Below are 12,667 nucleotides of genomic sequence, written 5' to 3' on the forward strand. Positions count from 1 at the left end.
ACACGCAGAAACAACCGCAAGGTGGGTCTCATTTGGACAATACAGCCTATGGGACGTAAGCAAAGAAATAAAGATAAGGTCCAAGCCCGAGGGAAAAGCTTAGTCCTGAGAGATGGTGCCTGGGACCATGAAGGAGCCCTGGCACGCAAGTGCTCCACCGCCAGGACCGCAGCGCTGGGTGCTTTGGCACAAAGAGCACCAGGGTCTGGGAACAAGCACCAGAAGAGTTTACTGTCCGAGGCTGCCGAAGAAGCCTGAAAGGTGTCTATAAGGGACAGGGGTGGTGAGGAGGCAGCTGTATACATACAACTGAAGAGCCCATTTCTCAGTTTTGTGCTGGGAAAACCAGTTTCTGACATTTTCTGGTACTAAGGAGTGCACATTAAAGAGGAAGGCTCCATCCAAAGTTCAGTTACTCTTCCTATTTTTCATTATATTTGGTGTATTTTAAATAAATTCTAAGTAGTTGTTGCAAAAAAGCTCCTATGGCCATAAACAAGGAGGTCTCCAAACAAGCTTTGTTCAGAAATAAGTTTTTGCTAAAGAAAACTGTAAAATTCCTACTTAAAAAAAAAAAAAAAAAAAAAAAAGAGTAGAAACCATGATATCTAAACAGTATCACTTCCTTCTTTGAGTTTTGGACTGCAATGAAGCTTCAGCAGCTCTTCTAAAGTATGCTCGTGCTTTATAAGCAGGACTCGCACTGAGTTCAGCAGACAGGAGATTTCCAGTAACATCTAAGTTGCAGAAGCAAGGCAGTTGCTCCCAAAGCCACCAACTAAGAGGAGACTTTGTGAGGGCAGTTAAAGCAAAAAGGCAGATAAAGCAAAAGGCCTTCATCTTGGACTGTAAACAGTCAGCAAAAGGGGAAAGAGTTGGTGGTGAGTTGGTGGCAGAGCTACTGGCCTCTCTTCTCTGTGCCCCTTCCATGACACCTCCCCGCTTCCCCGGGCAAATGGGGACATGGCAGCCCTGTGCCTGCACCGAGCTGGCCTTCCCGCACAGCGGCATTTCAGCAGCCGGAGGGCCGGTTGCATCAGACCAGAGCCGAACTAAAGTGACTAAAAGAACCATTTTGGCATCCGAGCTGGAGAGGCTGCCCAAGTTAATGAAGCTGATGAGAATGGGATAGGGTGTAAGAGGTGCCTCTTACTGAAAAGCAGGGAGCTTCCCCAGGCAGCCTTCGGCTCCTGCAGAGCACTCAGGTCAGTTCATAACTTATTAACACCAACACTCGCACGATCAAAGTTCAGCACATGCTTAGTTGCTCTTCTGGAACAGTGGACTTGAAAAGCACACCTCACAGGTTTTCTAGGAATAAGAGAGATGTCCAGAGAAAGCATCCCCTACCCCATCTGCCCAGAGACCTCCACCGCACCGCTGTGCCTTTGGGTTGTGAGACCGTGTCCATTCACCACCCGGTGCCTGAGGAGTCAGCTCTGCTCAGCTGCTGGCCACAGCTCCGTCACGCCACGGCTCCTTCCTCCTCTCACGAGAGGAGAGCTCGGCACCCCAGCAAAGACTGAAACGGCACCCAGGTTTAGGAGGAAATTCTGCGCCGGGAAAGCAGATTTATTCGCTTTCCAGTGAGATGAGCGGGTTTGTCAGCACACGCGCTGCACATTTTAAGTGTCTCCCCTGCAGCTGGAACTTAACCCTAATCTAAATTACGCCTCCGGTGCCTTAATTTAAAGAAGTGTTCGATAGACTGGGTCACTTGCAAAATTAATTGATTTGCCGCTGGACAAGTGGGGATGGCTAACAGATTCAGCGTTGCACCTCGGCATCAGGCTGTTTCTCCCAGGAGCAGGGGACAGTCACGTGCAAGGGGACTGCTCTGGGTCCTGCAGCCAGTCTCTTCTCAGGCCATCAAGCCCACACAAGCCGGGTCACCTCCAAAAGAAACTTGGAGATCTCTGGGATGATTTTCTATCTGCCACCTGCTGTGCTGACCACTGCTCCCGGGGAGCCCTTCCTTCGGAGGCAGAGGAAGGGAGAGTGGCCCTGGCAGGCATGGAATGTGGTCACCCCACCGGCGGCAGCGAGGGTACACGCAGAGGAGTCGCAAGAAAGGCACAGAGGAAAGGAGGTTCTTACTAACCAAAGCAGAGAGGAAGACAAGAGCCCGTCACTGATCAAACCTGGGAGAGAAGCGCTGACGGATGGAGCTGCGAATGTAGTCTTTCCAAGGTATCGCTGGGCAGGACGGCACCAGAAAGAAAATCAAAGCAAAAGAGTCGCTGAGCAGGTGGCATGCTTTGAATCCTGGCTGACCTGGGATCGGCACCACTTACCCCAGCGTACGCCTGTTGCGGCGATCAAGTTACCCAGCGAGAAGGGGTTACACAGCAATTATAACTACCTCCCCACCAGCAGAGCAGCCAAACATCCTCTGCTACCTGCAGCTTCCCTGCGGGCTCACAAGCAAAAGAGCCAAACAGGTTTCATTCACTTTGCAGCTACTGCCCAAACCAGCATAGGTAACAGCGTTGGACCTGATGCCCAAGAGACAAGCTTACACTGACTTAAAGAACGATGCACAAGTGTGCTTGCTTGCTTATCCAAACCTGCAGATGTCCAGAGAGCATATAGTTCTGTTGTTCAAAGTGCTTTTATTTACATACTTTATAATGAACACTGTCTGTGTGTTATTCTTTGTAAGTGTCTGTGCTCCCTGAAGGTCAGAGTTAAGAACATCCAAGTAAAGTTACTGGAAGCGTTCCTCAATTTTGAGCATTTTATTGGAGCGATCAGTGATTTATCAACCACTTCTGGCACTGGTTGTGAACATGCAGCTATTGCTTACTCTGACCCACAAAGTGACACTATTTTAACCCTCTCAGCGGCGAGATGTTCATTGCTATTCAGGTGGTACCAGTGCCTATTGCCAGACCTGCAAGGACACATCACCTGCAGCCTTTTAATCAAAGGCCAGGTCTGGAGGGAATGAAGTTCAGAGCTGATTTCTTGCTGTGTATTATTAAAAGGCATCACTAAAAATTCACCACGCTGCCAAGTGTGCTTCGTGTCTGGTGGGACAAAGCGTCCCTTCTCCCTCACGTTTGTAGAAGCAAATACAATTGGAGAAAGGAACGAAGTTGCACTTCTGCAGCCGCTTACCAGAAGAAATGGTGCGTTTTGGCCCTCACGATCATTTGTTTTTCCTGCAAAGATGTACTAACAAGGCTCTTGCTTCTTAGTGACTGAGGAGGAGGGAAAGAGAAACCTTGACCGCAAAGAGGAATCCAGTCTCTTGGAAACAGGCAAAGAGGATGCTGTTAAACATTTCAGGAAACACTAAGGGAAAGATGGGGGCAGCTGGAAGCTTTGAAAGTTTTGATTTCTCCAAGATAATGAACCGCCTGTTCTAACTAGAGGAGAAAGAGCCTGTGAACCCTTCTCTCCCAGAGAGGTTCAATACTGTGAAGGGCTGGAGAGGAGGGAACGCTCTTGGCGGGATTAATTTACAAGGTAAAAGTGATTTTTTTCTCCAGGGGGAGTTAAACCAGACTCATGCCCTTGCTTCTCTGGGGTTGATAAAGAGTGTTTGAAACTCTCCTGCTTGCACGAGGAGGGCAGGAGCATCTCCTGCCCCAGGAGCACAGGCACTGCCGAGCCCAGGACCACCCCAGCAACGGGGGAATTGCCCGAGCGGCGTCTTTGCGGGAGAAGTTAAATACTTTAGATTCCCTTTTCACCAGGCTACTTAAGCTTTGGATCTGTTTTTGTTAAAGCCTTCTTATTTTAATTAAGAAAGTCCTTGTTGAAATGCAGTACCCTGCCCCTTTGGTTACAGTTAACATGTGTCTGCTGAGATCGACAGCAAGCCTTTAAGACACGGCCAGGCTGAACTCAGTACTTCTCAAGGAGTGATAAAAACCCTTTAAATGCAGCGTGGGAGAAAGATCATACTCTCAGCAAATTGAGGATCCAAAACAACCCTGAGAAACTCAAGTTTTGTGCCAACAGGAACCTCATGAAGCCCAGGAAAGGGAGCGCAAAGCTCTGCCCTGGGGAGGAATAACACCAGGCATCAGCGCAGGCTGGGAATAGACTGGCCGCGTAGTCGCCCAGCCGAAAAGGACCTGGGGCTTACAGGGATGCCAAGCTGTGTACGAGTTAGCAGTGTGCTCTCATCGCAAACGCCACGAATCGCATAGCAGGCAATGTCAGGGGCAGCGTGGCCAGCAGGCCAAGGGGAGGTGATAAATCAACACTGCTGAGGCTGCACCTGGAACAGAGCTGGAATAGTGGGCTTCATGAATATTATGAGTCCCAGAGCAGAGTTAGGGCTTCCTGGAAAATCTGTTCATTTTGATTATTGGGGGAGAGGAAAAAAAAAGAAGGAAAAAAACCTAAAAAAACCAGAAGTGACAATTTCCTCCCAGTTCCCCTGTCTTTATAAATGGCCCTACATCACCACATGTAGGATGTGTATGTGAGAAAGCAAGGTTCTCTTTTAAAGAAAAGTTTCTCGTAGGAAGAAGACTTGAAAAAGGGAATCAAGCTCTGTGCTGTTCAGGGTGCAAGGCAGCGCTGCCGGCAGCCTCCCTGCCAGCGGGACGTAAGGAAAGGACAGAAGGAAAAAAAAAATAAATCCAACAAATTGCTGACAACCTTCCTGCCCTCCTGCAACCCTAGAGCGTCACAGCAAGATTCATTTGAGATGGCAGTGGACTGATAGCTGGTTTTGACAGGGTAAGGTGGAGAAGATCAGATAGGATAAAAATACGGCTGCACTGAACTGGCTGTGAAATCCTTGATCTCCTTTGGAGAAATGCATTGCTTTTAGCCTCCAGGTGCCGGTCACCAGTGCAGGCCCAGTGGGTAAATAGGTACAGACAGTGTTTGCAGCAGGAAGCTTAACCAGACAGGAATTTTATCTGCCCAGAGCAGGCCCCTGCCTGGGGCAGCGGGGAGACCTCTCTAGCAATCAAACACTGACACCACTCAAGGTCTAACCTGCTCATGTACCGACTGCTTCTCTGCCCTTACAGGTGCTGTGCTGGCTGGGGGCTGGTTTTCACCACTGGAAACACCCATCTGCACTGAGCAAAAATCAGCATTCAGCAACCGTTATTAAAGGCAAGTGCTCCCCAAGCAGCACCTACGAGTGTTTGGCCTGGCCCGGCTGACAATATTACAGTTAAAGTAGACAAGACCCCTTGCTTAGCTCAAGGGGAACAGCCCTCAACCCAGCAATTTGGACACTTCCACACAGACTATAAATCTCAGTCGTCTGACTGCTGCTCATGGATTTTTATCCTTCCCTCTCTTCTCACCTCCTGTCCCTCCGTGAGCCCACTGTCCCTCCAGTGGAGGACAAGACTTTTTTCTGGAGAACATCAGCACGTCTCCACACGACCTCCCAGGCACAGGAGGTGATGGACAGCAAGATAGTCAAGCCTAATCCCCACATGCTCTGTGGTTTTTTTCATCCCATTCCCTTCCTTTTACAGCCTAAGTGGAAGAGACTCAGGCCAGACCTCAGCCTCCATCTGCAGCCTGAGATTGTGATCTGAAGCATAATATTTCTTTATGAGCAAATTATCACCAAGATTTCAATGCACTGATGGACTTTTAAAAAACTAAGGGTTTAGTATTTTTATTTCTTTCTGCTTTGCAGTTTATGGCTCCCATAAATCAGGTGACAGGCTGTGGCACAGAGGGCTGATCTGATCTGTGGGAATGAGGAAAGGGGAAGGGGAAGGGAGCACCGACTGAGTCCTTAACCAGGAGACCTCTGCTCCCTGCTGTAAGCACCCCCGCGGGGGAGGCGGGATGCTGCCCACCTGAGGCAATGCTAACGCTGTGCCAGCGCTTTCTTCTCTGATGCTGAGTTTTTTAATTTAGTTCTTTTATGCCACACCATCTACTTGTAAAATGTCAAAACCACTTGTCTCTCTCCCAGGAGTGAGAGCAGTGACAAATCCATTAACATTCACAAACTGTTCTGTCAGTACAGAAATTAGAGCTACGAGGGGGACGGACACAAGCAAAGTACTAACCCACTCCACTGGTAAACCAACCCATGCATTTGAAACAATCAAATTTGACCCAACATATTGCTGATCTAGAAGTCTTACCTTGTAGCAAATGAAGGATGCTGCCATGGTTAAAAGAGTATTTCAGAGTCAGAAACTTGGCGCTGAACTTCCAAGTCTCGCAAGTTGAAGACTAAATTTTCAAGGACGTTTAATCACACAGAGATGCACCAAAGGCCGTGCTATGAAGCGTCCCAGCAAGCTTCATCAGAGAAACCTCCTCCCTACATCTCCGTGCTTCCAAATACAGGACAGACTTTTTTAATAGTAATCAGCCTGCTCCCTGTCAGGGAAACGGGATCCATAGCCCTTCCTTTCCCCAGCCCCTTGCCATCGGTCTTGTGCACTTGGACCCTACATACTTCAGGGCAGACGCTTTCCTACAGGCACATGTGCGCATGCTTGCTGCGCGGGACACCATCTTCACAAAGACCATAAAGCTCATAAGACAATTCATACATAATATTCCAAGGACTGTGTTGGATTGGGGGTTGAGGATTTATTCACTGGTGGTTGTTTCATTGTTAGCTGTACTGCTTTGTGCATTGATAAGAACTGGTCTTCCTCCCTACTCATTCAATGCTGGTTTGCTGGGGGAGACATCGGTACAAGCACTTTATCTTCTACTGCTAGAAGGGTGGGAGCACAGGCAGGTTACTGCTGTTTCAAGGGAAAGTCTGTGCAGAACGGGGCGAGAGGACTTCTGCAAGGGCAAGGCCTGATGTTCCTTCCCCTGGTTCACAGAAGCTCAGGAGGCGACATAACTTCACGTGGCAACCCTCCCTTGAATACTCCCACAGTCCTAATCCTTCCTTTGGCATTTCCAAAGCAGTTGAAACCACCACCAGGCATTTGAAGTCGCGTGGACATTTTCCCTACCGAGGCAAAAGGTGATGCCAATCGTTGCCCTGCTTTTGAGCTGCTGCCTGCAGCCCAGCCTCCACCACTGGTTCTCTACTCGGCCAGGAAGATTTTACCTGCTACAAAAGGCTGTATAAGAGGCAGGTGTTGCTACCATCCTCAGCAGGCACCCAGCTTCTCGGTGGGCGCCAGCAGCACCAGGTTGTGCACCCAGACTACTGTGAAAGCTGTAAGAGTGCTACTGACTGGGTAACCAAGTGCCAACAAGCACAAAGGCGTGGGGTATTTCATTTTATACACGTTTCACCAACATTTAAAAGCACATGAGAGTCGCAACCCATCCTGTAACCTGCACACAAGATTGTATGAAAGGTAAGAGGAGGAAGTTAATTGAGCATGGATAAATTCACCTAATAACAGAGGCAGAGCTGGCAAGAGTCTGGTGGTGGCCCCCAGAGACTGCAGCATGTGCCTCAGTCCCAGCCCCTCACTGGGCACCTGGCCCTGCCATCCAATTTAGTCCCTCGCACTGGCCACCAGGACTGTTCGCCCCTACAAGCTGCTCTGTGATGGGGGAAACGGTCCGGCTTCCACCCAACGCAGCCCTTGCGTGCGGCCTCAGAAAGCACCTGGGAACCTCTAGTCCACGTGAAGAGCACACTGGATTTGGGGAGGATAGGGACAATGGTGATTTCAGTCCCCTCTGAGAGTTCACAGCACGATCTGCAGAGCACGCTGGGTTTCCAGCCAGGAAAGGGAAGGAGGGGAGGCAGGCTCGGGGGGACATCCCGAAGAGCACAGCCCCTTCCCGGGGCTCTCGGCCAGTGCCCTCACGAAGGACGTGGTTGCTGTTTCTCCTGTTTGGCAATGATTGAAAGCAGGACATGCAGATGCCCATGAGAATCCCAAAGCAGAGGCCGCTCCGTGGGCAGCAGTGGGGCCCCTGGGACGGCACCGGGAAGGATGCAGGAACAGATCCCCACCCTAAACTCCCGCCAAGGTGACAGCCAGGGAGAAACCCCCTGGCAGGTTGCCCCACGTAAAACAATACAAACAAGCAGCTAACCACGCTGAGATGGCAGAGGTCTGACTGTTGACATTAAACCGCACAAGTTGTTCCAATAAAACTGAGATTAGATAAGCGGCAAGCAGTAACAGCGGGAGGACATCCATCCATCCATCCATCCATCCATCCATCCATCCATCCACACACCCACCCATCCATCCATCCCATCAGGGTGCCCACAGTCGTCAGTATAGGACTTGGTGCAACAACTGGAGCCAGGCTGTAGCATTAAGGACTCCCAGTCGGAGAGCACAGGCGAGACAGGGCCCTGCCAGAGGCTCACCCCCAGGGCTGGGGCTGTCACTGGAAGTAACAGGATTAGCAGAGAGGAGAGAAGGCTTCCAGGCTGGCAAGGAATAGACAAAGCGCATAAGAAGATCGAGCCATGCTTTTAAGCGAGTTTTGAGCATTAGAGAATCTCTTCAACAATAATGAGAATCCAGTATTTAAAAAAATAAAAAAAGTCGGAAAAAAAGAGTAGCAAGAACCCTCTCTCTCCCCCAGGAAAACATGTGCTGCACAGAGCAATTCCCAAACACAGACACAGTCTCGTCCTCCCGAAACCCGGTTGTAAAGCTAACAACTGTTGCGCTATTAAAGTGTCAGATAAGCCAGGCGAAAGCACCAGCGAGACTCCTGGAGCTTCAATGCGTTCTGGGATCACTTGGACACGTCGGGTTTTACTCCGAAGGTATCAAGACCTAGGAGTGTTAAGGCCAGAGGTAAACGTTATCAGGAGTTGCTCTGCCCTCCTCCAGGAACTACAGCTGATCTGTTTGGACAGAAGGACAGGGAGGAGGCAATTGGCACCCGTTTCAGAAAGCCACCTACTCCCCTGCAAAAGACTTCAGGGAAAGGCAAAATTCACTGCATGCCTCCAAAAACCATACAACTGCTTTCGGTGCTGAAAACGTGCATCTTGTTTCCAGTCTAATGTTTTCCCTGTTTGGGTCTCCGGTCATCAAGCTGTGCTGTGGCTGCTCCTTGCAGGCAGGAGAGCTGCCTGCTGCCAGACCTCTTGCCCTCAGGTGGGTGCCGGCAGCCTGGAGCCCCCCACCACCCAAGTCTACCTCTCCCCGCCACCGAGCGCAGGGGCACGTTAGGACAAAAAAGAAAAAAAAAAAAAAAAGTGAACTAAAGCCAATTAAAAGCACAGAGAAAATGCAGGGAGGCAGGATGTCATTACCAGAGCTGGAATTTGGCCTGGGTGCCATGGAGATGGAACACAGCAGATGGTTAAGGTGTACACGGAAAGCACGCGCGCAGCACCTGACTATAGATTTAAGACCAATTAACAGAACAAAAGAGAAAACTTGACAAGGAAGCCAGAGACCTACAAAATGAATAAGTGAACCATGAAAAGGGGAGGCTCTCTCATCAAAAAAAAAAAAAAAAAAAAAAAAAAAAGCAGCAGCAGAGTGTACAATACCTACAGAGCCATGAAAAAACTGAAGTTGGAACAGATGGAGACAGAAACAAACCACCATGTGTATTAGTTGGCTACCAAGTAAAAGAGCGAGCGCGGGGAAAGAGCTTCCCCGCAATTGAGGGCGAGAACAATAGGCTCCGGTTCTGCAGCACCCCCTTCCCGAGGCGCTCGGCGCCCTTCGTCCGGCTTCATTTAAGACTCACAAGCTGCAGCACTCTCAGATACAAGATCCTAACAACCAACCGGGAAAGCATATTCTTTTAAATGGGTCTCTAATTAAAAGAGCCCGGGCACTACGCGGCAGAGACGGGAGCCTTTCCCGGCAGCCCAATACACGGGAACAGACCCCAACTACGTGGCCCTACCTCAGACCTGATCCGAAACGGGATCAGGGGATGACAAACAAGGGCTTTCCAATGGATGGTGACTGCCCTGAAGTGGCCATGGTTGCAGCCCGCCAGGTGAACACTCGCTAAACCCCAGCACTACCTTGGAGGCACATAGGTGACCTTTATCTTTGTAGGCGAGAGCGGCTTCGCACACAAACGTTTCCATTGAATTTTATCTGATCACCTGGGAACTGAAGCCCCGGCCAGGTCAGAGATGAGAAAACAAGCAAGGAGACAAGCCAACACACCATGGGAATGGGAAGAGGGAAAGGTTAGCGTGGTGCAGTTAAGCACAATGAGAGAAACCCCTCACTATGAGGGCATTTAAAATCCCAGATGCGAAGAAGAGGAGGCAAGCGTCCCAAGGAGCGCCAGGGGCTGGCTTCCCAAGAGCCACCCTCGCCCTGACCCGAGGGCAGCGGTGGGCGCTGCGGGAAGGCTGAGCCCCGGCCGCAGCAGCAGCCCCCCGGCAGCAGCCCCCTCCTTGGGCCGGGCTGGCGGGAGCGGGTGCACAGCTTCCCCTCCAGGTCTGCAAACACAGGGCCGTCCCGCCACTGTATCTGCTATGTAAATCCCAAAGATAAACAAGCCCAGCTCTGCAGACACCATGTATCACCCACTTTAAAGGCAGAAGGCTCGAGGCTAAGCCCCCTGAGGGGCACCCCCCCCACCCCCCCGGCAAGCTCAGCCTGGAAGCGACAAGCTTTTCAGGGCATTAAGTCCTGCCTTGAAGCCGACCGGCCAAAACTTTACTGACTTCAAAGCACGAGGGCTTTTGCAGAGCCACGCTGTCCCTGAAAACCCTGTCCCCTTCTTTTTGTCCATGCTCTGGGCAGAGCACGGAGCATCGCTGGTTTGCACAGCGGCAGGCATGCTCGTGCATCGGCGGCTCCGCTCCCTGTAGCACTGAGGAGATGCCAGCACATTTCCTCACCACCACAACGGACTTTATAAAACTACACTGGCCGAGAGGCCGCACCTGCCATGAGCCCAAGCACAGGCACAAGCTATAAAAATCCTCCCCGCCATCTCCACCCCCACCTGATTCCCTCTGTGGCTTTAAGCAAATCACATAACTTTCCCTCCTTAGTTTCTGCACCTGGGAGAGAGCAATATTTACCTACCCCAGAAGGATGTTGAGAGGATTAGTTAATGTTTGCCCAACATTTTAAAGGATAAAATATTCTGTATTAATTCCTAGCCGCTGAACAGACTGATATGTATGACTCTCATTAGCTCCAACAGAAGATTTCTGCTCGAGTTGGGCTTTACCGCTTCAGAAAAGTATAGGCAAGATGATGCAATATTAACATTTCAAAAAGCACCTGCAGCACGTGCTGTAAAACCCCTTCTCTTTTGGCTGCCACCAGCCTCCTGCTCCACTGCCTGCGTTGCGGAGGTGCACCTGCGCCTGTTAAACATTAAAGCAGCCCGACCTCAACGCGGGGCTCTGGGGCTTTGCCGGCAGCGCTGGGTAACCCCCTCAGAGGGGGTCCCTTTGCAGGCCCCCACGGCAGGGAGCTGGCCTCACCTGCGAGATGTCCTCGCATTGATTAAAAGCAGCCGTTGCAGCTTCTGCTCGGGTTCACCGGTGTTGCGTAGCTCTTATTTGAAAGACTGGAGCCAACACAGGCTTTCTTCCCCTGACGGCTGTGAGCTTTAAGTGGGGTCCGTGCAGCACCGTCTCTGTCGGCGGGTGTGCCGTGCGGGCGGGCATCCCCCGTGCTCTGCCACGCCACTGCTGGGGTTGTGTCCCCTGCGACCGAGTACTGGGCAGAAAGAAGAAACGATTGATCAGAACCGGGCTCTGGCAGAGCACCTGGCAGCCTCAGCATGCTTTACAGCCCAGGACATCCGCAGCACTAGGGAAAATACATTGTTGTGCATCCCACAAATCAACCCACCCACTGCTCAGGCCCTTTACATTTCCAGCGTGGCACCAGTGCTGCTACAGCATCAGGCGCCTTGTTTCTGAGGGCGAGGACAGCGAGGTGCCACCTCTGCATGGCGTTGCACCCCCAGGCTCGTTTCCCTCTGCCGTTTCCCACCGCAGCTCGCCCCAGCGCAGGTATCCCGCGCGTGATGGGTGCCCACACCGCCGTACACGGGGGCTCCGCTCTCGTGGGCAGCAGGTAGAAATGCCAGCAGCCTCATGGGCTCACAGGACAGAACAAGCGGAGGAAAGGGCTTGGCTTTGGCCCACGGTGTCTGCGGCTCGCTGGGGTAAGCAAGCAGCACTGGGCAGGGCTCCGGGCACGGCAGCCACCGAGCTCCCACCTCCAGCAAACGCTGCGGCTGCGATGAATGTACCTCTGTGCACCCGTCCTCAAAAGCAGCACGGCACGGCTGAGCCCCACAGCAGCGAGGAGGAGGGATGGGGGGTTCACAGAGCCGGCCAGAAAGGGATTTGGTTTTAACTGCTGGTTTACTGCCTGTCGGCAGAAGTATGTGGCTGGATAATAAGGGAAAGGCCGGAGGAAGGTGTTTGAAAATCAGGCTAACCCACCCCCAGGCTCCTGAAAGAAAAACGCCACCAAAGCAGACCCCACCAGCCCCGCAGTTTTGGGGCGGGGAAGCAGTTTTGAAGCCTGGCCACGCCAGCACCGAGGGCTGCCTGCCAGCGCCGGGCCGCGCGCTCCTTGGGCGCAGGGGGCAGCTCGGGGGCTCCATTGTCCTTTCCGGAGGAGCCCCTCTGCCCCGTCACTCCCTGCTTCTCCCACCTTGCCCGACTTCCAGGACGGCAGGCGGAGGCCGAGGCACCGCAGACGGCTGCTGAGCAAAATCAGAAGCGCAGACCAAAACATGACTAATTTCTAACACATCACAGCCTGAGAGTCATTTTGTTTGTGAGCCTAAATCGCTCTCTGCTGCTTTCATA

At 51.6% G+C, this 12,667-nt stretch overlaps 1 protein-coding gene across 2 annotated transcripts in view; it reads right to left on the reverse strand.

The window, feature by feature from the left end:
• SLC37A3 (solute carrier family 37 member 3) overlaps window positions 1-12,667 on the reverse strand; it is a 52,743-nt gene that overhangs the window by 8,920 nt on the left and 31,156 nt on the right. For both annotated transcript variants that reach the window (XR_015706919.1, XR_015706918.1), the window contains one exon: window positions 11,321-11,558. The gene's annotated coding sequence lies outside the window, so the exon portion shown is untranslated. The remainder of the gene's footprint in view (window positions 1-11,320; window positions 11,559-12,667) is intronic.

Source organism: Nipponia nippon, unplaced genomic scaffold (genome assembly GCF_047370975.1).
Source record: "Nipponia nippon isolate SJK-2023a ecotype South Korea unplaced genomic scaffold, ASM4737097v1 scaffold_3, whole genome shotgun sequence".
NCBI lineage: Eukaryota > Metazoa > Chordata > Aves > Pelecaniformes > Threskiornithidae > Nipponia > Nipponia nippon.